Genomic DNA, 27,992 nt, shown 5'->3' with positions numbered 1-27,992 from the left:
TGGTCAATATGGCCATGTGAGGGCTTATTTTTTGCGGGACGAGTTGTACTTTTCAACGCCATTACTAGTTTTACCATATCCTGTACGGGAAAACGGGAAAAAAATTCCAAGTGCGGTAAAATTGTAAAAAAAGTGCAATACCACAGTTGTTTTTTATTTTTTTTTTTTACCACGTTCACTGAATGCTAAAACTGAACTGCCCTTCTTATTCTACAGGTCATTACGAGTTCATAGACACCAAACATGTATAGGTTCTTTTATATTTAAGTGGTGAAAAAAAATTCCAAAATTTGGTAAAAAAATAAATAAAAAAAGCGCCATTTTCTAAGACCCGTAGCGTCTCCATTTTTCGTGATCTGGGGCTGGTTGATGGCTTATTTTTTGCGCACCGGGCTGACGTTTTTATTGATAACATTTGTGGTAGATCCGATGTTTTGATCGCCCGTTATTGCATTTTATTGCAATTTTGCGGCGACCGATCGGATTAATTCTTTTTTTATATTGATAGATCGGGCGATTCTGAACGCGGCGATACCAAGTATGTGTATGTGTTTTTTTTTTATATATATTTTATTTTGAATGGGGTGAAAGGGGGGTGATTTAAACTTTTATATTTTTTTATTTTTTTTTATATTTTTAAAAACTTTTTTTTTTTACTTTTTGCATGCTTCTATAGTCTCCATAGGAGACTAGAAGCAGCAACTATCCGATCGCCTCTGCTACATACAGGGGACGAGCAGGTCCCCTGCATGCAGCAGAAATGGTCCTGTGCTATGAGCGCCGACCACTAGGTGGCGCTCATAGCGACAAGATCATGACAACCACAGGCGTCTGCTGCAGACCCTGGGTTGTCATGCCCACCCATCGGCGACCCGCAATCACGTGACGGGGTCGCCGGTGGGCGGGGCTTATGACGCGCTACCCGGAAGCGCGCGTTAAATGCTGCTGTCGGAGATTGACAGCGGCATTTAACATGTTAACAGCCGCGGGTGGATCGCGATTCCACCCGCGGCTGTTGCGGGCACATGTCAGCTGTAAGAATCAGCTGACATGTGCTCCGTTCAGTGAGGGCTCAGCGCAGCAGCCCTCACTGAACGGGCAGTACGCAAATATGCGTACTAATACGTCCCCGGTATTTAAGGGGTTAAAACGCTGCGCTACGACAGCCATCAATTAGATCCCATAATGATACAATAACCAGTACAGTTCTATTATCCTCATTAGACAGCGGTGTACACAGTTTATTGTATAGACCTTTGCTGCACAATGGGACAGTGTTCATTTATGTAAAATAATCCATAGATGTGGGACAGGTCCATAGGGATATGTACAAACACCCTCCATATAAATGTGCATATATAAGCTAACACTGCCCCCTACAGCTTCAGTGGCTGATCTCAGGTGCCCACAGGGAATCAGTGCCCGTGTATTGTTAGTAGACTTCCATTGTAGTCTTTATTAACACATCTACAACCCTTTGTATTATTCTGAACCTCCATAGAAGTGAATGGAGAAAGCCTATCATGCACAGCCACTTCTATGTTCATATTAACCAGAGATACAGCCTTATCTCGATAGCTGCGGGGGGCTACAGAGGTGGAGCCAACATCTATTAGCCATTTATGGCTTCTTCGGTGGATATATCTGAGAGGGAAATAACCCTTTAATTGGGTTATCCACTACTAGACACCAACTATTGATGGGCCAAGGGAGGTGAGAAAACTAAAAGAAATTGATATCTCCAGACCAGCGCTGCATACCCCACTGGTTACCTGAGGTTAACAACCGGTGGGGGCAACGCATGAGTGTTGCAGCTTCTGATTGGTTGCAGCATTCATATTTCATCTAAGCCAGAAGAAGTAGTGCTCACATGACACCCCTGCCAGATGTGGATGTCAGAATAATGGCGGGATACACAACAATGAGTATAAGAGGGCACTGGTTTGGGAGGTGATTTGGGGATTTTTTTATATTTTCCCCTTCCTAGGTCCACAAATAAGACCCTACAAGTTCCAGGGAACATAGGTACACAGAACACCCTTTTCGGGCTGTGCATCTTCTCTATATACAGTGGGGAAAAAAGTAAACTGCTCAAAAAAATAAAGGGAGCACTTAAACAACAGAATATAACTCCAAGTAAATCAAACTTCTGTGAAATCAAACTGTCCACTTAGGAAGCAACACTGATTGACAATCAATTTCACATGCTGTTGTGCAAATGGAATAGACAATAGATGGAAATTATTGGCAATTATCAAGACACCCTCAATAAAGGAGTGGTTCTGCAGGTGGGGACCACAGATCACATCTCAGTACCAATGCTTTCTGGCTGATGTTTTGGTCACTTTTGAATGTTGGTTGTGCTTTCACACTCGTGGTAGCATGAGACGGACTCTACAACCCACAGAAGTTGCTCAGGTAGTGCAGCTCATCCAACATGGCACATCAATGCAAGCTGTGGCAAGAAGGTTTGCTGCATCTATCAGCGTAGTGTCCAGAGGCTGGAGGCGCTGCCAGGAGACAGGCCAGTACACCAGGAGACGTGGAGAGGGCCGTAGGAGGGCAACAACCCAGCAGCAGGACCGCTACCTCCGCCTTTGTGCAAGGAGGAAAAGGAGGAGCACTGCCAGAGCCCTGCAAAATGACCTCCAGCAGGCCACAAATGTGCATGTGTCTGCACAAACAGTTTGAAACAGACTCCATGAGGGTGGTATGAGGGCCTGACGTCCACAGATGGGGGTTGTGCTCACAGCCCAACACCGTGCAGGACACTTGGCATTTTCCACAGAAGACCAGGATTGGCAAAGTCGCCACTGGCGCCCTGTGCTCTTCATAGATGAAAGCAGGTTCACACTGAGCTCATGCGACAGACGTGACAGAGTCTGGAGACGCCGTGGAGAGCGCATAGTGGGCAAACAACCTTACGCGGTGAAATGAGCTGCATCTGGATCTCGTCCACCTAAAGGGACTGTCAGCACAGAATGACTGTTCAAACTAAGTCCCAATTCTCGGTGCTTCGGGGCCAATCATTTATATACACCTTCCCACCTGCTTGTTTTCCCTCTATCCACACCCTCCTCTTCTTTGATTGACAGCTCTGGCTTCATAGAACCAGAGAAGGAAGGAGACAGAGGTAAAACTAGCAGGTGGGAAGGTGTATAGAAATGATTGGCCCACGCCGTGATCCATGGAGCGCTTGTACTTGATTTCAACAGTCATTCTGTGCTGACAGTCCCTTTAAAATCAGTGTTTCCCAAACTCCAGTCCCCACGGCCCCCCACAGGTCATGTCTTTAGGATTTCTATAGTATTGCACAGGTGAGAGAATTCCTGATTCCTTGATGATACTTTCATCACATGTGTAATACTGAGGAAATCCTGAAAACATGACCTGTTGGGGGGAAAACCTGACCTGTTGGGGGCCATGAGGACTGGAGTTTGGGAAACACTGCCTTAAATGGAGCGTTGTTGCAGTTTTATTTTTCAGCGATTAGCAGGATCCCCCAACAATTTCTAAGCAATGAGAAAATGCAGTCCCTAATGATGTCCTCTGACAATAAGCGGATCACGGACAGCAGATGCATTGGGTTCTGCATTTCTTTGAGAATGGGATAAGGCAGCTTCTGTCTTCTCCGTGATACAATCAGGAAGGAGATGCAGCGTGAGACAATCCCTGTCTAGATCTTTGATCTGATCATCAATACAGAGGGCTGATTGGTGAAGACAGAGGGAAAGGCTAATAACATTATTAAAAAAAACTTAGTTTTTCAGCTGGTACTTCCTCTGGGGACAGTATGCCAACCTCATTGACTTCATAGCACTTGCCAGAGTGGGCAGACACGATTTATTGCCTTTACACACGTCACCTCCACACAGGACGATGCTGGCTACGACGCCTCTGTAGTGATCAAACGTTGAGTCAAACAGCAGGGCTTTAAGAGGGCTGCCCTTTTCAGTCTTGGGACTAAAACACAAAAATAAGACATCCTGTTAAGGGGTATAAAGGTAAGTAAACCGCGTTCAGTCCAGGGTGATGAATTCCAAAAGACAAAGTTTATTCTGCCATCACATAACGTTTCGACCTGTTATAGGTCTTTATCAAGTATATACAAAGACATACAGGGATACTGATCCCCCTGGTCAGTGGCCAGAACCCTGTAAATTCCCCTTAAATGGTCCAAAACTGAAACTGTGGGAACAATCAAATCCACTTAGGGTTCAGCAAACTTACAGTCAAGGGTTTGATAAAGTTATCTACACCCTTGTGTCTCCGGAAAGCATGGCGTACGTTCACGTGCTGAAAATGCCGACCAGTGCTGGAGTGAGCGGAGGTCCGCAGCTTGTGAAACTACAGATCCCAGCAGGCTGACGGTCTCTCATCAAGTTATGCTGGGAGCCGCAGTTTCACAAATAGTGCTAGAGGATCCATGTCAGAAATATGAGGCTGCCACTAGGGTTTCTCCCACAAATATGTAATCGGACGTGGAGCAGATCCGCACGTCGATGAGCCATATTCTCTACCTGTGAACATACTACTCTCCTTCACTCAGATTGTAAGTGGTTCTGCAGCGCATCTGTGCAGAGCAAGCTGTCAATCAAAATCCGGGCCAGGTTTACAGCCGTCACCTCCGATATAGTGAGCGGTGCTGTGATCCAAGACTGTAGCCGCTCCGTGCACAACGATGAGTGAAGGCCGGCAGCTGCAGGGAGGAAAGAAGTTAATTTTCTCCCGGTACCTGCATTATCAATAAGGCGGCCGGGCAACATTGTAACAATATTTATCTGCAGATTAACCCTATACCTGCAGGTACATAGCATTTTTCAAGGTGACAGGTTCCCTTTAATAAAGAGAAGATGGATAGAGCCGCATTAGTCCATACTCACGGTGGAAGCCTCCTGACAACTTCTTGAAGAACACTTTCCACATTTGTTCCAAGCTTCGCCGAGATCTAATAGAAATAAACAGAGAAATTAATTTCTTAATACAGTTTAGACCTCGGCTCCAATGAATCACAAGAAATGAAACCTGTTTGAAAAGATGGTAACAAATTGCAAGCTTTCCAGACTACTCAGGTCTCAGGTCTGCCTGATGAAGAGGCCTGAGCAGTTTGGAAAGCTTGCAATTTGTTACCATCTTTTCAGTTAGCCATTAAAGGTATCAACCACTGAGGACTCTCAAATCTAATGAATGAATTACAATTTATACTGAATCTTCTCCCACAAACCTATATATCGTTCTGCTCAGTTTCTCATGGATAAAACCTGTAAGTCTGAATGGGGCTGTAATGTTATTACAATCAGATCACAAAATCTTTTAGATGATCTTTTTTTTTTTTAACACTCAAAACCCCTATGGATATTTATGTTTACTAAAGGATTCCTTACCAATTCTTCTGACAGTTCTTCTTTAGGTATGGACACATACCGGCATCCGGCATAAAGACATCTGGAGACTTTTCCTTATTCTGTGATATTGGATAATCTTGTTCATTTCTAACGCTTTAAATCTTTCAAATTCTTTCCGAAAAATGTATCATAAAGCGACTTCCTCAGGTCAGTTTTGCTTGTGGTTGTGTTACCATTATTTGTGCCAAATGTATCAAAGAGTTGCACGATGTTTGATAAATGTTTATGCAGCACTTCCATCTTTATTTATTCATTTTACTCACTTATATAGCATCAACCTATTCCGATGCGCTTTACAGACATTATCATTGCTGTCCCCATTGGGGCTCACAATCTACATTCCCTATCAGTATGTCTTTGGAGTGTGGGAGGAAACCGACGAAAACATGGGGAGAACATACAAACTTCTTGCAGATGTCATCCTTGGTGGGATTTGAAACCAGGATCCCAGTGCTGCAAAGCACCAATGCTAACCACTGAGCCACCGTGTATCTTTATCCACTGAGCCACCGTGTATCTTTATCCACTTTTAACGTCACCAGTCGTTCTTAGACCTGTGTAGCTTTCCAAGCCCAATTTCTAAAAGTTACTAGAGTGCTGTAAAATAGGAAGCTGCACATTTTTGCGCAAAAATGATGCGTCACAAAATAGTTTCGTGTTTTTTTAACACCAAAAATTGATGTGAATTCCTCGCTACATTGCCCCTTTTCCAGCCAAATTTTGTAGAAAAAAAAAAAAAAAGACAAGGTACAGACAGCGAAGTTAAATTTGCCTACAGGAATGATTTTGATCTGGAGCGCATTGTACCCGGATACAGTCACTAGCAGGAATGTCAACCATCTTCTCAATTTGTTTCTCCACCCTCTCCGGATCTGCATTCTTCAAGTCTATCTAAAAGCAAAAGTATAAATACTAATTATTTATCAAAGCTGGACAAAATCTAGAAACCATATAATAAAACTGGCATAAAATATAGTGCTGAACAAGAGTTTAGGGAGAGATGTACAACTGGCACTGGCCTTTAGAAGGGATTGTGTAATCGCACAAAACTAGCAAAAATGTAAAGTGCCTGTAAAACAAGGAACGTGCAATTTACCTCTTAGTAAAAATCCTATTCTTTCTCAAGAACAGGAGGAATTTTAATTTCATAATTTTTTTTAATCAAATTATTTTTATTGAAAAACTCCAAATACAAATTTTCCATCTTTCAAATAACATACATGACATAGTAATTCCATAGTATAAAACATGAACAAAGTATCTGAACTTCAATTCCCTAACCCACCCTAAACCCAAATCCCAACACTCCAGAGAGAACCATTTTCAGAGCAGTTCTAGAATAACGGACTACAGCATTCGTAGAAGGGGGAAGAAGATAAAAAAGTGACTAACAAAGGGATAGCAGCGTTTTAATTTTATCATTTACTGCTTGATGCCTGAGACGGGAAGTGCACGCTTGAAAACTGTTGCAGGCTGCTGTAATCACAGGACACAAGCAAACAGCATGGCATTTCCTATCAGCAGGGAGGAAGTAAAGGGAACAGTAATGAAAGTCTCCTCCTACTCCGCTCCATAATGAAATGAACAGTGTGCATCCTACAAATGCGATGCATACAGCAAACAATTCATTTTCCATACACAGGTTTTGAGTTGACCACTGGATATACACATGTGTATAACTAATTACCAGAACTGGAAATCGAAAAAAAAGACGAGCAAGTTTGGGGTGAATCCTGCCTTCATTACTGCACAGCCGCTCATAGAGGGATCGGTACTAGGAACAGCAGGAGTGCCGGCGATGTTCACAGATTTACCTGCTGCGGGACTGAAGGAGTCTGATAGTGCTCGGCTCTAAGCTTTTTACCTTGTTTACGACAGGAATAATTGAAAGCTGTGCTTCAAAGGCGAGGAAGAAGTTGGTCACCGTCTGCGCTTGAATACCCTTAAGGGGGGAAAAAAATATATATATACATATATACAAATACTGAAACATCTAAATGCATTAGAACATCAAACCTGGTGAAGCGGTAAATGACTGGTCCTCCAGGGATACAGGCTACTGTCATTCAGTAATTATTTCATAGGAATTTTACATTTTATGTGATCACCACGCTAGAATGTAAATGATGAAAACACAACACAACTCCTCACCATATGAAGATATTTTGTGTTTTATAGAACAGCATTTCTGTGGAATAACACGACTGATTTACTGTGTATGCACCATAGCCTTCATTTGATGTCACTTACTGTCACCTGTCACCTTGCCCCAACTCTGCAATCCCCAATATCAGTCCATGACCTCAATGGGGTCACTATAAAATTCTAAAGAGGACTGGTCATGTCTCTATTAGAAAATAGATAAACTTAGGATAGAAACAATATGAGCATATACCCTGCTATAAGTAAGTAAAAAGCAATAGTGAATATATATAATATAGGGTACTTAGTAAACATGGTTTTTGATTTAAAAAAAGCCATCCCACCCGCACCAAGGTGTACCCAGTCAGTTATGTGAAATATATAATAAAATACACTTTAGTACAATATTAGTGTTTTGTCCCTTTAAATCTGCTGCTACTTCTGTCACCATGGTAACTGCATTCATGCTCAGCCAATAGGATTGCTCGGTTTGAATTTGGGAAAAAAAAAAAGTCCTATATCATCAGTTTGTTCCTTCTCATCTGAGTGTGAAGACAGACACCTGCGATCAGCGAGAGATTATAGGTATAAGACGTGATATAATATAACGGACGGAGCCACATCCCATCACACGCACTCAGCGACCACAACTGACAGGAGTCAGCACATTTACCAGACAATAAGTTATTATTCCCCAACACATAATACGCTGAGACACCAGTGGGGGGCGCCGCACTCGTTACATCTCCCATCTGAATGGATCCAGCGACGAGATCCTGATATTTCCCCCCAGCTCTGCTCCTCCATAGGGAATGGCCCAGATGCACGCAGAACGGACCGAAGTGTAATACTGCTAGAACTCTGCATGATATCACATCCTCCATATATACCACATAATAAAGGGGTGCTCCCACTGGGACAGGTCATCACCTATCCAGAGATCAGTGATAACTTGTTCCAACTAGACATCCCCTTTAATGGAAGAGATCACATCTCTAACAGTCAATACGCTATTCATTCCCAATCTTCCCTGGCCCCAGTAATGCCCCTGAGTATATCGCCAATATGAGCCAATCATCAAACCCTCTGCTGACTGTTCCCGATGTTTTATAGAGTTTGGAGACGTTTCTACAAGAGAAGATATCAGCGGACACCATGGGGGTGGAGTATTCTGCCAGCGATGGAGCAGGTAGTATCCACCAGTCTGTGATATCTGACCTTCCTCCATATTCTGCTCTTACATGCGTTTCTTCAGCTTTACCCCTTCCCGACATAACCAATTTATGTTTTTTTTCTGTTTTTTCCTCCGCTTTTTCCAACTTTTCTAACTTTTTGATATCTGTCCACATAGTGTGAGGTCTTGTTATTTTGTAGGATGAGCTGTCCTTATAAATGACACCATTCATTTACCACATAGTCCTAGAAAACGGGAAAAACATTTCAAGTGCAGTAAAAGTGCGAAAAAAAAAGCCTGACATTGTTTTTTCTGGGAACGGTTTTAACGGCGTACATTGTGTGGTAAAAATGACCTGGTAATAGGATCCTACTCCTCAGTGTGATTACAGCAAGACCAAACTTCTCCAATAGTTTTGGCAAAAGAAAAAAACTTTTTTTTGATGCTGTCACCATTTTTTCTGAGACCCGAAACATTTTCAGTTTCCGGGTTGATGGAGCTGTGTGGGGGCTTATTTTTTGAAGGGCAAGAGGACTTTATTGATAACATTTTGGGACACATATGTCATGGTCATCGCTTCTTACAGGATTTTCTGCAGTATTGAGGCGAACGAAAAAATGCAATTTTGTCTTTTTGAATTTTTTTCTGTGTTCACTGATCGTTTTTTTTTTTATATTTTGATAGATTGTATTTCTCTGAAAGAGACCATACCACAAAATGTGTATATTTTTATTATCTTTACTTTTAGTGGGAGGTGAGTTGAACGTGTGGGGTTTTAATAAATATATATATACTTTTTTTCACTGTATTTGTATACATCATCTGATTGCTTGTGCTATATACAGCGATACCACAGTAATGCTCCATATAGCAAAACCACGGTCTTCTTTACAGCCCAAATGAAGCTTTATAATGACAGGCACGGAGGCTTCAGCAGACCCCCGGATGTCATAGCAGTTCATCGGCGCCCTATGATCGCGTCACAGGAGCGCCGGTGGGCGTATGGAACGACGCGTCCCAATGCTGGCGCACTGTTAATGCTGCTGTTAGAGATTGACAGCAGCACTGAACAGGTTAACAGTGGTGGGCAGATCTTCGCTCCACTCGCAGCTGTTAGAGGCAGGTCCTGGTTGTTTGTCACAGCCATTATCTGCCATGTACGGGGCGAGCTGACCCTGCTCCATACACCCGCTACTGACTTATACCATACATGTACGGCAGATGTTGGTAAGGAGTTAAAGCGGTTGTCCAGCTTTGGGGCCATTTTTTTTTACTTTAATGCAAGTATTTGGGGCTAAAATCGATTTCTGTAATTGAGTTTCATTAAAAATGTTGCCTTCTGTAGCATCTGTGCTGCACTGTCTATTGCTGGCTGCAAAATTAGCTAACTGAGAATCTATCAGTGAGCTCCTTAGTCTTAAGGGAGAGTTTGTAGATCTTTAATCTGTTTTTTTTTCCTGAGTGCCTATTAGCTGATCTATGCCCAAAGAAAACATAAAACTTGAATGTGCAGGGAAACAATAAGTCTGTAATAGCCGGTGAAAAACACTTAATGAAACCTAAATGTAAAAAATTACTTTTAGTAGTAAATACATGACATGAGAAAATATACACTGCTCAAAAAAATAAAGGGAACACTTAAACAACAGAATATAACTCCAAGTAAATCAAACTGCTGTGAAATCAAACTGTCCACTTAGGAAGCAACACAGATTGACAATCAATTTCACATGCTGTTGTGCAAATGGAAGACAATAGAGGGAAATTATTGGCAATTATCAAGACACACTCAATAAAGGAGTGGTTCTGCAGGTGGAGACCACAGACCATATCTCAGTACCAATGCTTTCTGGCTGATGTTTTGGTCACTTTTGAATGTTGGTTGTGCTTTCACACTCGTGGTAGCATGAAACGGACTCTACAACCCACAGAAGTTGCTCAGGTAGTGCAGCTCATCCAGGATGGCACATCAATGCGAGCTGTGGCAAGAAGGTTTGCTGCGTCTGTCAGCGTAGTTCCAGAGGCTGGAGGCGCTACCAGTAGACATGCCAGTACACCAGGAGACGTGGAGGGAGCCATAGGAGGGCAACAACCCAGCAGCAGGACCCCTACCTCCGCCTTTGTGCAAGGAGGAACAGGAGGAGCACTTCCAGAGCCATGCAAAATGACCTACAGCAGGCCACAAATGTGCATGTGTCTGCATAAACTGTTAGAAACCGACTCCATGAGAGTGGGATGAGGGCCAGACGTCCACAGATGGGGGTTGTGCCCAATGCCAGACCTCATGTGGCTGGAGAGTGTCAGCAGTTCCTGCAAGATGAAGGCATTGAAGCTATGGACTGGCCCGCCCGTTCCCCAGACCTGAATCCCATTGAGCACATCTGGGACATCATGTCTCACTCCATCCACCAACGTCACGTTGCACCACAGACTGTCCAGGAGTTGGTGGATGCTTTAGTCCAGGTCTGGGAGGAGATCCCACAGGAGACCATCCGCAACCTCATCAGAAGCATGTCCAGGCGTTGTAGGGAGGTTATACAGGCACGTGGAGGCCACACACAATACTGAGCCTCATTTTGACTTGTTTTAAGGACATTACATCAAAATTGGATCAGCCTGTAGTGTGTTTTTCCACTTTAATTTTGGGGGTGACTCCAAATCCAGGCCTCCATTGGTTAATACATTTGATTTCTATTGATGATTTTTGTGTGATTTTGTTGCCAGCACATTCAACTTTGTACAGAACAAAGTATTCAATGAGAATATTTCATTCATTCAGATCTAGGATGTGTTATTTGAGTGTTCCCTTTATTTTTTTGAGCAGTGTGTATATATAATATAAACAATTACTGCAGCTTTAATGCTATTTATTACGTCTCAGGAGGAGGACGGAAGAGGAAGAGGACGGAAGAGGCGGAGGACGGAAGAGATGGAGGACGGAAGAGGCGGAGGATGGAAGAGGAGGAGGACAGAAGAGGAGGAGGACGGAAAAGGAGGAGGACGGAAGAGGAGGAGGATGGAAGAGAAGGAGGACGGAAGAGGCGGAGGATGGAAGAGGCGGAGGTTGGAAGAGGCGGAGGACAAAAGAGGCGGAGGACGGAAGAGGGGGAGGACGGAAGAGAAGGAGGACCGAAGAGGAGGAGGACGGAAGATGAGGAGGACGTAAGAGGAGGAGGACGTAAGAGGAAGAGGACGGAAGAGGAGGAGGACGGAAGAGGCGGAGGACAGAAAAGGCGGAGGAAGGAAGAGGCGGAGGACAGAAGAGGCGGAGGACGGAAGAGGCGGAGGACAGAAGAGGAGGAGGATGGAAGAGAAGGAGGACGGAAGAGGAGGAGGATGGAAGAGGAGGAGGACGGAAGAGGAGGAGGACGTAAGAGGAAGAGGACGGAAGAGGAGGAGGACGGAAGTGGAGGAGGATGGAAGAGGAGGAGGACAGAATAGGAGGAGGAGGACAGAACTGCACCTTAAGATCCCTAGGGGGAAAGGGATGGTAGTAATATAGTGGTAGTATATCCATATTAGTGTAATATGAGTAATAATACTAGTGATAATAGTAAGAAAGTAATAAAATAACAGTAGTAATAGTAGTAGGTAGAATAGCAGTGTGATCCAGGGTCCTAGGACTGATCGCCTTTTCTCGGGGTCAAGAAGGAATTTTTCCCCTGTGACACAAATTGGCTGAAGGTGTCCTGGGGTTTTTGCCTTCTTCTGGATCAACACTGTAGGTATAGGGCAGTATTAGTAGTGATAGGAAAGAAGAATAATACTGTAATAAGATAGCACAATGTAATAATAACCATATCAAATAGATTTATAAAAACAAATTAAAATAACTCCAGTAGTACAATAATTAGTGTAATATTATATAACTTCTAATAACATTATTAGGTTTGATCCAGGGTCCTAGGACTGATCGCCTTTTGCCGGGGTCAAGAAGGAATTTTTCCCCTGTGACACAAATTGGCTGAAGGTGTCCTGGGGTTTTTGCCTTCTTCTGGATCAACACTGTAGGTTTAGGGCAGTATTAGTAGTGAAAGGAAAGAAGAATAATACTGTAATAAGATAGCACAATGTAATAATAACCATATCAAATAGATTTATAAAAACAAATTAAAATAACTCCAGTAGTACAATAATTAGTGTAATATTATATAACTTGTAATAACATTATTAGGTTTGATCCAGGGTCCTAGGACTGATCGCCTTTTGCCGGGGTCAAGAAGGAATTTTTCCCCTATGACACAAATTGGCTGAAGGTGTCCTGGGGTTTTTGCCTTCTTCTGGATCAACAGCTTTAGGCATAGGGATTTTAGTAATACCATTATTAGAATCACAAGATTAATAAAAAAAAATTAGAATTACATTTTTTTAATTAGTTTTATAACAGTTACAATTAATTGCATTAATGCAATAATAATAAATAGTAAAAATGGTGGTAATAATAATAATACAAAAAACTAGTCCCAGTTAGTAAGTTAGTGTAATGTTAGTGTAGGGACCCATCTGAAGAGGTCGCCTTGACGTTGGCAGATGGGCTCGCACAATTTGCTCAAAATGTGCGCTAAGAACCTCATATTTCTATGTACAGGAGATCTAGCAGTAATACCATTCAGGAGATAGATATCTGTGTACACACATTTTGTTATATACTTTTGTGCAGCACACAGGGCAGGCATACAGGTACAGGGCGAGAGTGTTACAGTGATATTATAACTCGGCCTTAAGGATAAAATGCTGATAACTACAGATCCTGGAAACACATCCGAAACTAGACCTTGTAAGTAACTGGTTCCCAGCTAGTGGTAAATATGTACAGGGCAGTCCGGTACCAAGACCTGCTCTATAGGACACATTATCATCAGGCAGGTCCTTACAAGATCTGCGGCAGAAGTGTGGCTGTATAACACAGTCCTGCTCCTGCATCAGCTGCCCACAGTGGAGCCAACCTTGATCCTGGCAGCTTAATCCATTGTATGACACAGTAGGGGGCTTCCACAGCATTTAGGCACTTTAGACAGGAGAGGGAGGCATGATCATAGTGCCAATGAGTTTCTATGGCAGCTGAGATCTCACAATGGACCCCATGACGGCCATCTTACTGCTCCTATTAGACCCCGGCTGAGGAAAGGTCTATGAGGCCACCGGTCAGACTTATGTCGCCTGCTCTGCACATATTAGAAATACCTAGGGCTGATTAGTTTGCCATTTGTAAATGTGATCCAGCAGCGCTGGGCTACCACTGACGTGATCAGGGCTGTTGAGCTCCTAGATTGGGCAGAGGAGCTCAGTATTCAGCAGGAGCTGGCCGAGGAGAGCAGAGCAACTTGCATGGGGCTGCTGCACAAGAAGCAACTCACAAGGTGGAGATTTACCCGGAGACGCTGTGCTCGGGCTGTGATCTGCTGTGCAGGCTGCATAGTAGATGCCTCGAAGGACCCTAACTTCACCCCTAACAGGCACAGCAGAGCTCGGACGGCTGCAAGTGAACGGAGAGCGGCTGATTAGTAACTGCTGCATCTCCTGCAGCTCATATAAGAGCCGCACAGAGCGGGGGTTCAGTAATGATGAATATGGGAAGTTTCCGCCCCTCACATGCCCTATATGCAGCCTCCAGAGGTAAAGTCTCCCCTGTAACCAGCGCCTCCTCCCACCTTCTCTGCTGGCATGCTCCATTACTTAAAGGGGATGTCTGAAGAAAACAAGTTATCACTTATCCACAGGCTCGGTGATCACTTACTGACCGTGGGGTCTGACCGCTGCGAGCCATCGTCTGATCGGGAAGGAGTGGAAAGTCAGGGATCAACTGCAGCTCCATTCATTCTCTATGGGGCTCCGGAAAAGCCGAGCTCAGCGCTTGAATGCCACATAGGGAATGAATGGAGCGGATCCTGGAGTAATAACATGTCCTCCTCTCCTCAGCTTTCTGTCTGTGTAAGTGGCTCAGCCCTTGTCTCCCCTTCTGCTCCGGCTTCTGTGCTGGTCCCTGTGAGGAAGAGGAAACCCTCTGCCCTTCTGCTCCGGCTTCTGTGCTGGTCCCTGTGAGGAAGAGGAAACACTCTGCCCTTCTGCTCTCAGTCCTCTGCGACTTTTCACAATCGCTCAGTGCACCCATTATATGTAATAAGGATCATTCTTCATCCCTTGTCCAGCTTTCATCCCCCCCAGTCTGACCAGCGGACAAGATAATAAACATGTGAGTGGAAGGTTCACAATTATTAGATGTGTTGTGAATAGTCTCCACAGCATTATCCGGAGAAAACTGCAGGGTGACCGCTTGTGAAACCAGCACAAAATCCAGCGGACTGCGCTTCCCTGCCCCCCGCCGGTCTCTGTATCCTGGCATTCAGCTATTCCATTTGGTGCTTATTCTGGAAGGAAAACAAAAATGTGATGTTCTTACACAGACGCCTGAAGACGCAGCTTTTCATCATCCATGTTGGGCTGTTGTATGACGTGTGGATTACTCTGCTTGTTGGATTCTTGCATTACCACAAACACTGCCTTTATTTTGTGATTTCTGTGCCGCTTCCCACTTCTATTGGCAGTGTGATATATCAGCACGTGAGGGCTGCCACAATCATGTGTCAATAGGTTATTGCTGGAGGCCGTGATATAGAGACCATCCTGGACCAGGGAGGAGTTGGTACAGAAGCACCTAGAGAGGGGGGTATAGGGGCTTCATTTCAATTTTAAACTTAGCTGGATTGTGTTTAGCTACAAGAATGGAAAGTAAAATAATAAAATCTTTATTTTTTTTTTCTATTTGGCAAAATCGTCCATCAGAGGTTTGGCCACTACCGAAAAGTTTTTGATGAACTTACAGTAGTAGCTGGCGAAACCCAAAAAACTTTGTAACGCCTTTAAGTCTTGAATATAATACCAATCCAGTACCGTCCGGACTTTGGCCAGATCCATGCAAAAACGGTGAATGATAAGAACTAACCCTGAATGGAGAACATACATTTCTCTGGTTTGACAAATAATTTATTATCTTTGAGTATCTGTACGACCTGCCTGACATGTACCTGATGTGACTGGAGGTAAATAAATTAATATGTAATCAAGATTGGTTTGTTGTGATCTACCTGCCAGATGACTAAAAATGTCACTAACAGTGTTGAAAGAAAGCGGGAGCATTAGTCAACCCAAATGTCATCACAAGCTTTTCATAGTGCCCCTCAGGAGTATTGAAGGCCATCTTCCACTCATCTCCTCAATGTGAATGAGATTATAAGCCCCCCTGAGGTCTAGTTTAATCAAATCGTAGGAGCCAAATTTTTTTCTAAAGAGGTCGGGGATGAGAGGGAGAGAATATGCATCCCAGACCGTGATCCGATTAAACTCGCGAAAATCAAGGCGGGGGCGCAACCCCCAGTCTTTTTTTTTGACAAATAAAAACCCCACTGCAACGGGAGATGAAGAACGTCTTATATGGCCCAATGGTAGACTGACTGACCATGCTGTTCTGAACTGCCACCCTAAGATGGCTTCCCATTATATACCTACTGTATAAGTGCTCCCTCTAACGGCTTCCTCCACCCACACCCACTACTGGTTCCCCCTACCTTTGGGTTCCCCCCACTCCAGCCAGGGACAGGGCTCAGCAGCTGCACTCTGCATGTTGGATGCAGGTGTTTTGGGGGGTTCCGTGCAGCACTCCCATCTTACCTGAGTGAAGGGAGACACCACACCTCTGGGAGAGGTGCAGTACCGCTGTGGCGACTGAACACTCAGGGGCGCCACATTCCCCCCCCCGGTAAAACACAGCACGTCCGCGGGCTGGAACAGAGCAAAACCAGGCATAACTGACATGCAAAATTTTTAAGATGCATCCGCATATAAGACCATAAAACAACATTTCTTCCCTTTATGGGAGGCACATTTCTTTTAATGTTACTGGTTACATTATAAAACATCATAAGAGCATTGTCATATAAAACAATTTTCAAGACAGTTCCAGCACCAGGGTGCAACAGTAGCAGCATGAGGGACCCGTCCACAAACCCTCAACGTAGGCCCTGGGCATGGCTGCAGGGCATAGACGATCCAATCCTGGACCTCGTCTTCCACCACGCCAAACGGGTTTTTGTTCTGAGGTATATTTGTAATTATAAAACCAATAGGATGCACTTTAAGAAGTGCTAAACTATGTACAATGTCAACGTCCGGCTTCTCACAGTCCTCAGCCTGTCAGTCTCTGTACCCTGACGGGTAACTGGGTAGCAAACATGAAGTCAACTGCACCCTTCCGGGCAACTTATGTACAGTCCAGTTAACTAAAACAGTTTAACAGTGGGGCCCCCTCCGGGGGAACCCCTGGTTTCTGCAGGCTGACCCAGCCTGGTCATCAGCCTCAGGCTGCAGGGGGACCAGGGATGGAGCAGCGCCAGCCGCATTTGGGAAAGGGACATCACTCCTACCTGCTCCCGCGACTGCGTCAGCTCGGCCTGACACCTCCCGGTCTTTACGCAGCTTCTCTCCACCTCCTCTCCTCTTTCGGGGGCGGTCCCATGGCACTTTGCTGTCGGTCACTCCCTGTGTCGGCCTCCCCGCTTTGACGGACACATCTATGCGGACAGTCACTGTTGCAAGGGGCAGGGCCTGCTTTTGGCGCCATTCTGGGACTCGGCCCACGACGGGAGGTTCCATTCTGTTGTTCTTTAGCACGCACATAATGGTGCCCATTCTTCTGGGGCGGGCGCCACATTCAAGGCAGAAAACACTTCTTTAGGCGCACATTACCCGCAGATGGCGGGCTGGTCACATATCCTGTTCGTGACGCCAAGTGGTGACTCGCTGCCCCCTGGGCCGCGGGGCACACGGCAGCCGGGCCTTATGGCTGCTTTGGGGAATATCACGGTGGCTGGCCCGGGGCGGTCAGTTCAAAAGGGATTATTTATAGGATTTGTCGTGAAGCCACCTGTGGTGTCTGGTGAGGATCACCAGTGCTGCAACAGTCCTCTGAGGCAGATGTTAGGGCAGCTAGAGATGGAACGGCTCCCCACGGGTGGAGCGGGCCTCAGGGCAGTGTAAATTGATGGAGGGTGCGCTGGGCGTTATAGTGCAGGGAGGGAAATGGCACCAGTGAAGGAATAGACGGAGGCAACTCAGTGCAGTCGTCCAAGATTTTTATTCACAGTTCTTCAGGAAACACACAAGTGCACGTTACAGGTGAAGACCTCCCACGTTGCGCCGTGGTCACCCTGGCAGGGGTTCAATCCTTCCTCAGGAAGTTTAGGAATGCTTGGCAGAACCCCACTTTCCCGTGTTCCTACTTTGACCGTCTTCACACTAGGTCCTTCTCCCTGCTGCCCTGCGCTGCCCACTCTCAATCCCGCTCGGGTATGCTGAAGTCCTTCCTATACGTCGGATCCGGGACCAACCTCACCCCCTGGAGATTAGAATGCAGCAACCGATCCCTCTGTCTTCTGACAGATGCGGGGTGTACGGGTGCTGTCCTCCACGCGCCGTACCCCTGGGATCCCTTCTTAGAATGGAGTCTACTCCCTGCTCCCCTCCGGGGCCTCTATCCCGGGCCCTTCTTGTGGAGCAGAGCTCCTGCTGAGCCTCTGCTCCCAGACAGTCCTCACTGACCGTCTGTACTGTACTGACTGACCATTCTGTTCTGAACTGCCACCCTAAGATTGCTTCCCATTATATACCTACTGTGTGCTCCTTCTAACTGCTTCCTCCACCCACACCCACTACTGGTTCCCCCTACCTTTGGGTTTCCCCCACTCCAGCCAGGGACAGGGCTCAGCAGCTGCTCTCTGCATGTTGCCCTTCCAGCCGGTCTGAAGCAGTGTAATGTTGGATGCAGGTGTTTTGGGGGGTTCTCTGCAGCACTCCCATCTTACCTGAGTGAAGGGAGACACCACACCTCTGGGTGAGGTGCAATACCTCTGTGGCAACTGAACCCTCAGGGGCGCCACATGCCCACGATGCAGAAATGCTCCGGATTTTTCCTGAATGTTTCTGCATCTCCCTGGCAGAAAAAACGCATGCAGATTTTACATGCGTTTTTCCTGCCAGGGACAAACGTAAGTGAAGCGTTTTTCACATGCATGTCCGCATGCGGGTTGTCAACTGCTTTCCAAGCGATTTTAGCATCACTTGGAAAGTGCTTGACAACTTGGTCACGCTATATAAATCCTTGCAACCGGCATGTATTTATATAGTGTGACCAAGTTAATAGTTGAAAAAAAGAATAAAAATGGTAAAAAAAGAAAAATAGAATTAGACTTACCGGTAATTCTGTTTCTAAGACCCTCCACGACAGCACACCTGGAGGTAGCCTCCCCATCCTAATTAGGGACAGGAAAACAAGATGTTAAATAGCCCCTCTCTGCTACAATCCCCAGTGTTTTCAAAGGACCACACAGTATGAATGCTCTAAATATTTATTAACACTAAGGATTTTTCCAATCAAAGAAATGGAGGGAACTACCCATGCTGTTGTGGAGGGTCTTAGAAACCGAATTACTGGTAAGTCTAATTCTATTTTCTCCAATCCCCTCCATGACAGCACACCTGGAGTAATACCAAAGAATGAATTTTAGGGAGCGACAACAGCCTGAAGGACTTTCCTTCCAAATGCTAAGTCTCTATTAGATATTACATCTAGTCTATAATGCTTAGCAAAGGTATGGACAGACGACCATGTAGCTGCCCGGCAAATCTGCTCAATGGATGCACTAGCTTTTTCCGCCCAGGAGACCGACATAGCACTAGTAGAAAGAGCTTTCAAGGATTCCAGAGGAGGCAAATCTTGAACTATGTATGTTTCACAAATTGCTTTCTTAATCCAATTTGCTAGCGTATTTTTGCAATTTGCTTTCCTTTATTGGGGCCTCCATATTGGACAAATAGGTTCTGATCCTTCCTCCAGGTTTCAGTCTGCCTCAAATAGCGGATTATAGTCCTTCTTACATCCAACGCGTGGAATTCTTCTTCCTTGCTATTTGATGGATTTTGACAGAATGACGGAAGAATTATGGGCTGAGACATATGAAAATTAGACGACACTTTAGGTAGAAAAGAAGGATCCAACTGGAGGATGATCCTGTCCTCCAAAATACGACAATAAGTCTCTCTGATAGACAGGGCTTGGATTTCACTCACTCTTCTGGCTGTAGTCAGAGCTACAAGCAATGCCGCTTTCCAAGACAATTTGTCTATGTGTGCCTCGGCTATTGGCTCGAAAGGATGCATAGTTAGACCTCTAAGAACTACGTTGAGATCCCAAGGTGGAACTATTTTAGCTCTTGTTGGATTAATCCGAGAAGCAGCTATCATGAACCTCTTAATCCATCTGTTTTGGGCCAAATCAGCATCAAAATAGGAACATAAAGGCGAGACTTGGACCTTCAGCGTGCTTGGTCTTAATCCTTTAGACAGACCGTTCTGTAGGAAATCCAAGATTCTGGCCACGTCAGGCCGAAAGGGATCTAATGGACGAGGCTCATACCATAGCTTGAAAGCTTTCTAGATTTTTCCATAGATGGAATTTGTGACTGGTTTTCTGCTTTTCTGCAGTGTATGTGACTCGCCCCCAGGGGTGTCGCGGGGCACCCGGCAGCCGGGCCTAAGACTGCCTACGGGGATTATCGCGGTGGCTGGCCCAGGGCGGTCAGTGCCAAAAGGAATTATTTGTAGGGAATTTGTCGTGACGCCACCTGTGGTGTCTGGTGAGGATCACCAGCGCTGCAACAGTCCTCCGAGGCAGATGTCAGGACAGCTTGAGATGGAACGGCTCCCCACAGGTGCAGCAGGCCTCAGGGCAGTATAAATGATGCAGGTTGCGCTGAGCGTTGTGGTGCAGGGAAAGCGATGGCACAGCAGGAGTAACGGACAGAGACAGGGGATTTGCTTCATTACCTTTACTGGTACAGCTGTTAGGTACGTCCAGGGTACTCCAGATGAAGGGCGCACTTTTGGACTTCTCCCCAGGGAGCGGGTATAGGGCCTCCTGATCCGTGTCTGTCCCTATGTATGCTCCTGGCCAGCCTGCAACTGGGCATAGCTTATGTGTCCTGCTTTTACTTCACCAGATGCTCAGAAACAGGACCTCTGGTTGGTAACCACTTTCCCTGGACGTCGGGGCCTTCGTGGTTCCTGATCCTGTGTGTGTCTAGCCTTCAGGTTTGCCAGGGACTTGTAGTCCTCCTGGGATTCCGGTTATCCCCACTGGGTGTAAAGGGTCCCTGTAGGTGCGGACCCGGTGTCCGGTAGATATAACGGGGTGAGCTTATTGTGCTCCTCTGCCCCCTTGGTTTCACTCCCCTTTTTCTCCTTGCCGTCGGCCACACTCGGGGCCCTCACTACTAGGCAGCTGACGTGCTGCGTCTTCACCGCTATCTGAGCGTCGGCACGTTCTCAGGCTCTCTCTCTATCTGGGCTCCCTCTGCTGGTATGAGTTGGAAGGTAGAGGTGTTTGTATGTAGTGAGGGCCTCTTGTGGAGAAATCCATCCATGCACCCTTCTAGGTTCTGTGGCACCAATGCACAGCAGGGCGCCACATTTGGATCACCTGTACTGAGAAGCCTCTGGCTTTTCAGAGGGCGGTCTCAGAAGCCAAGCAGCTACAGCCAAATTCTGAGGGGCCGGATGGAAAATCTGGCCCTAATGCAGCAGATCGTGGATTCGAGGAAGCATCAATGGATCATCCATTCTTAGACTGCTCAATGTTCCGAACCATGCTCTTTTTGGCCACATTGGAGCTATTAGGATAGTCTTGACCCCTTCCGACCTGATTTTTTGTAAAGTCCTTGGTATTAACAGAATCAGGGGAAAAGCATTAGCGAGCCCAACTTTCCAAGGGTGAGCGAATGCATCTATCCCTGTTGCTGAATCCTCGGGTTTCAAAGAGAAAAAGGCTCTTACTTTTGCGTTTTCCTGGTTCGCAAACAGGTCCACATCTGGGTATTCCCACTTTTGAACAATCATCTGAAATATCTTCGAGTTCATGCTCCACTCCCCTGGATGAATGTCTTTTCTGCTCAGAAGATCTGCATGATAGTTGTCGGAGCCCCTCAGATGCAGAGCCGATAAGGATAGTAGATTATGCTCCGCCCAGTGGAAGATCCTTTCGGAGATCATCTGTAACCTCCTGTTTCTTGTACTTTCCTGATGTCTCAAGTGGGCTACAGTTGTCATATTGTCCGAGTAGACTCTGACATGCGACCCCTGAAGCACAGTAGTGGCTGCCCATAGGGTTTCTTCCACCACTTTCATTTCTCTTAAGTTTGAGTACTGCTCTGCTATTTCTTGCGACCAGACCCCTTGGAAGGCCACGTGGGAGACTACTGCTCCCATCCCCTTTTGCTTGCGTCTGTTTTGACGGATAACAAGGGAAGTTGAATCCATGCTGAACTTTTCTCCAGATTTCCTGGACAGAGCCACCAATTTAAAGATGCTTTCACCTTCTCTGGCAGATGAATTCTGTTGGAGAGGGAACTTGGAGATCTGTCCCAACAGGAAAGGATGTAGTTTTGAAGGACCCTTGAATGCGCTTGAGCCCAAGGTACCGCCTGAATAGATGAGGTCATGGACCCGAGGACGGACATGGCGAATCTTAATGACACTCCGCTCTGGTTCTTTAGTGCATAAACTTTCGACCTCAACTGAATCTGCTTGTTGCTGAGAATCCAGGAGAATTCCCAAGGAGGTCTTCCTGGTGGAGGGAATCAGATCTGACTTTTGGTAGTTTATCAACCATCCCAAGGATTCCAGGATCTGGAGGGTCATCTGGAGGTCTCTTTCCAAACTTGAAACCGAGGGAACCATCACCAAAAAATTGTCTAAATATGGGACGATGCAGATATTCAGTTTCCTTAGATAAACCTACTACCTCTGCCATGATCTTTGTAAACAGGCGGGGTGCTGACGAAATGCCGAAGGGGAGTACATTGAATTGAAAATGAAGTACCTCTCGGTTCTGAGTTACAGCAAATCTGAGAAATTTTCTGTAATCCGGATGAATTGGCACGTGGTAGTAAGCCTCTGGCTGGTCTACTGTTGCCACGACAAATCCTTTTCCAATCAATAAGCTGCCATTGAGGAAGGAAGCTCGCAATTCTGCCTCCTACCTTCTTGGCGTCATTGTCTGTCCTGCCTAGAACCTTGAAAGATATTCCTACCTCTTCCCCCTTTTGTGTAACTCCAGCGACCAGTTTTACCCTTGCCTCTGTACTGAAATGCTTGCTGCTGTTGTTGTTGAGGGAGAAGAAATGGTCTCTTTCTGAAACTTTTTGGATTCTTTGGCTCTGGCAGAGACTTCTTCTTGTCGGATGCTTTCTCCAACAACTCGTCTAGGACCGCCCCAAACATATACTCTCCTTTAAATGGAATGGAACAAAGCTTAGATTTTGATGCGTTGTCCCCACTCCACATCTTCAACCACAAAGCTCTTCTCGTAGAATTTGATAATGCTGCCAATCATGCCGCAATCTTGACCGACTCCGCCAAGGCATCCGCTAGGAATCCAGTGGCCTTCTGCAGAAAAGGAAGAGATGCTAGGAGGTCCTCTTGAGTGGTACCTTTCCAGAGATGTTCCTCTAGTTGTTGGAGCCAGAGGAACATGGAACGAGCTACACAAGTTGAAGCGATATTAGTCTTCAGTGAAGCCGCCGATGTTTCCCATGCCTTCCTTAGAAGGCTTTCCATCTTCCTATCCATAGGATCTTTGAGCTGTGATGAGTCTTCAAAGGGAAGGGTTGTTTTCTTCGCAACCCTTGCCACCTGTACATCAACCTTCGGGACTTCCATCCATAGCTTAGCCGCCTTTTCATCTAGAGGGAATCTATCCTTCATTTCTCCTGCCATACTAAGCCTTTTCTCAGGTGACTCCCATTCATCCAAAATAAGACTCCAAATGTTGTCATGCACAGGGAACACTACCTTCTTCTTGGATTTCAGACCGCCAAACATTTCATCCTGAACTGTACTGGTTTCCTTCTCCTCTTCCACCTGCATCGTGTCTCTCACCTGCGACAACAATTCCTCCATATTCTCAGACGAAAAGTAATATTTCCTATCTTCCTCATGATCTTCACTTAGGACCCCTTCTTCCGGTTCCTCCATAGACCCTAATTCTGAATCAGAGGTCTCCCTAACCGTATATTTTCTCCTTTTGGGGGGAGATGGACCTTCAGCTCTGGCTTGTGAGAAGGAGGCTAGGGAAGATTGTATTTCCTGCCGAACCATTCCCCTGACTTCTTCCATAAGGGAAGGCTGTTCTTCCTTCACAATGTTGTCAGTGCATTTCCAGCAGAGGGGTTTCTTATGCCCTGAAGCTAGCTTTTTTATACAGATGGCACATTTGCGAACTGTAGTGCTTTCTCCCACTGTCGGTGCCGGATCCTTGTCTCCCTAAATTAAAAATAAAAAAAGGGGAGATTTAAAATATATTTAGGATCCTGCTCAAAAGAGAGTGGGGAATAACCTAGGACCTAGTACTTACTGGGGCCGGGTTAGCGCTGGGCTCTGCAGACGCAGGCTTTGGAACAGCACCCTCCATAGTAGCAGAATATTCTGTCCTACCTTAATGGAGTCTTCTCATCTGGGTCTTTTATAGGGGAGACCGAGATCCAGTGCCAAATTTTCACCTATCTAGTGAAGGATCCTCATTTTCAGGGCAAACCGCGGCTTCTCCTTTTGAATTTCCCGCCGCAGCCCCATGCGTTCCACGGTGGAACGCACCAGAAGTGACGTCCCGCTGGCCAAAAGCCTGACTTCCGGCACGCCGCCATGGAGGACAGAGGAGACTCCGGCCGGGGAGCAACAGGAGGCCCCCAGCCCCCAAAACCCTACTCGGCTTTACACGCAGGCGAGTGTGTGTGGGGGGGGTCCCGCTCTCAAGGAGACACGGGAGCTGCAAAGGAAGGAAGGTCGGAGGCGATCGCTCCCTGCAGCCCGGCAGGTAAATTTAATAGGGCCCTGCTTGCCGGCCGCAGGCACCCCAGGTAACCTCTTCATCCCATAGGGACAGGAAAACACTGGGGATTGTTGGGGGAAGGGGCTATTTAACCTCTTGTTTTCCTGTCCCTAATTAGGATGGGGATGCTACCTCCAGGTGTGCTGTCATGGAGGGGATTGGAGAAAATAACATTATACTTACCTTCTGATGGCCCCTGGTCTTTTCTCCACTGCGTCTGGTCTCTTGTATGGCTCGCGGTGGAGTGAAAGGATCTTCCATGACGTCATTTAGTCATTGGACAGGTCACGAGACTGCCGTGACCTGTTGAACATCCGCAACAAGAGCACAGAGAAACAAATCAAGAAGAAACGTCATACTCACCGCAGTGTTGATCAGGTTCAGGAGATACTTCTTTCCCTCGTAAGTGTAAAACAGAGACGCAGTCAGGGCCTTCACCGTAATCCCGCGCTCCCTCTCCACCTGCAGCTTGTCCAGAACTTGTTTATTGGAGGAGGCTTTTGGAATACACCCTGAGGGAAGGAGCGAGACACCAGAATCCACACTGTTAGATCGTAGTGGCAGTGTCTCCCTCCATACTAGTCTGTCAATGGTAGCTTGTTTCTGTGTTTTATATATGTATTTTAGGTGTGTAAACCCTCTTCATGTGTACAGCAGCCCGGAATGAACGCTGCTTAAAAAATAAATAATAGAGTAAGGCCTCATTCAGACTTTCATCAGCTTTGTTTTGCATCCGAGAAACTCTAAACTTTGATTTGGATCAAAATTCGACAGGTCAACGTGTTTCAGTGAAAAATACGCGGTCCGCAGAAATATGTGAACAGCCCTAGACTATAATAGATATGAGTTCTGTGAAAAACAAGGATCGAGCTCATGCGAAATCCAACATTTCATTCTATAAATCTACATAAATTAAGTAACGTGCCAAATTGCTTTTTTTTTGGTTTATGTTTTGTTTATGTACGGAGGGAAAGTTCCCAGTGCTAGTGTCTAGCTCACTGATTTTCCTTGCTTGGTGCCTGACGTCCCAAAAAACTGACAGTGAGCTATCAATCAAGATACAGAGGCTGGTGCTGGGCAGGGAAGCAACCTTGGAAGGCTGAGGCTTGGTTAGTGCTCCGTTACACCCAGAGCACTCAGAAATGCAGCAACAGATAAAAGATATAGAGGTGTCTATGGATTTAGCTTTCCAAATCCTGCATGGTCATGAATGGGAATTGGAGGGAGGGGTATATCTGATGGATTCCCTTAAATTGTTAATTTGCAATTGCAGTTCACATAGTTGCATATTACTTAATCATTAGAGCTACAAAAAATTGCACTTCAAGCACCAGTAAAACAGAGGCCAAAAAAGATTCCTTAGAGGCATCTGGTCACTATTAGTGATGATCGAGCGTGTTCTATCAACCCCTTCGGCAAGCACGCTCGGGTGCTCGCCGAGTATTTTGGCATGCTCGGCATTTCTTTTAAGGTCGCCGTGCCTGCAAGTGTCACGGCTGTTAGCGTGCTCGCTGAATGGGTTCATAGAACACGCTCGATCATCACTAGTCACTATACATTAGTATACAATAAAAAAACACATATCACATAGTGAATAACACAGACACTATTCAATACAGCAGGGTTGAGGTGTACTTTGTGGGACAAAATTACAGCATTTTTGAAAGACGCCATTCACTTTACTGTGCAACATATAGAAAAAAAAGGGCAATGAATTCCAAATAAAGTGAAATGGTGCAGAAGAAAACGAAAACATTTTACTGCTTTTAAAAAATTCTAAACTTTGCAAACAAATTGTTTGGCTTGTGTTCCAATTTTCTAAGACCGTTTTTAATACCATTTTGGGGTACAACTTTTTGATTGCTCCATCAAATGAATAGTCGTAAGTTACTTACCGGTAACGGGATTTTTCAGAGACCATGACAGCACCACGAGAGAGGGGATCCGCCCACCAAGGAGAGGAAACATACAGGCTTAAAAGGGCGCCACCTCTCTCCCGCCTCAGTTTGGATTACAGAGCATTGAGAGGACCGCCAGGTTAATAAACACAGCAAACAATCACAAAATTGCCATACCAGACGAAACCTACTGAGTGTGAGATTATAATTAATAAAACGGGAGTGTTCCCACAAACGTGAAAGGAGGGAATATAAGGGTGCTGTCATGGTCTCCGAAAAATCCCATTACCGGTATGTAATTTAATATTTTATCGGTCGACCATGACAGCACCACGAGAGAATTACAGAGATGAAGTAATCTATTGAAGGACCACAGCCTGGAACACTCTTCTCCCAAAGGTGAGGTCAGCCGATACACCTATATCTAACCTATCGTGTCTATGGAATGTAGAGGGACAGGACCAGGTAGCAGCCTTAAATATGTCTTCTATCGAGACACCTGTCTTCTCAGCCCAGGAGGTCGCCACAGCCCGGGTGGAATGAGCCTTCAGCCCTTCTGGCCCTTCCTCGCCGCTAGATGTACAGACCAAAAGTTTGGACACACCTTCTCATTTAAAGATTTTTCTGTATTTTCATGACTATGAAAATTGTACATTCACACTGAAGGCATCAAAACTATGAATTAACACATGTGGAATTATATACTTAACAAAAAAGTGTGAAACAGCTGAAAATATGTCTTATATTCTAGGTTCTTCAAAATAGCCACCTTTTGCTTTGATGATTGCTTTGCACACTCTTGGCATTCTCTTGATGAGCTTCAAGAGATAGTCACTGGAAATGGTTTTCACTTCACAGGTATGTCTTGTCAGGTTTAATAAGTGTGATTTCTTGCCTTATAAATGGGGTTGGGACCATCAGTTGTGTTGTGCAGAAGTCTGGTGGATACACAGCTGATAGTCCTACTGAACAGACTGTTAGAATGTGTATTATGGCAAGAAAAAAGCAGCTAAGTAAAGAAAAACGAGTGTCCATCATTACTTTAAGAAATGAAGGTCAGTCAGTCCGAAAAATTGGGAAAACTTTGAAAGTGTCCCCAAGTGCAGTTGCAAAAACCATCAAGCGCTACAAAGAAACTGGCTCACATCAGGACCGCCCCAGGAAAGGAAGACCAAGAGTCACCTCTGCTTCTGAGGATAAGTTTATCCGCGTCACCAGCCTCAGAAATCGCAGTTTAACAGCAGCTCAGATTAGAGACCAGGTCAATGCCACACAGAGTTCTAGCAGCAGACACATCTCTTCAACAACTGTTAAGAGGAGACTTTGTACAGCAGGCCTTCATGGTAAAATAGCTGCTAGGAAACCACTGCTAAGGACAGGCAACAAGCAGAAGAGACTTGTTTGGGGTAAAGAACACAAGGAATGGACATTAGACCAGT

This window comes from Phyllobates terribilis, unplaced genomic scaffold, assembly GCF_046119375.1.
Source record: "Phyllobates terribilis strain yellow unplaced genomic scaffold, ASM4611937v1 Scaffold_223__1_contigs__length_3252167, whole genome shotgun sequence".
Classification (NCBI taxonomy): Eukaryota; Metazoa; Chordata; class Amphibia; order Anura; family Dendrobatidae; genus Phyllobates; species Phyllobates terribilis.
This window is presented reverse-complemented; position numbering follows the sequence as displayed.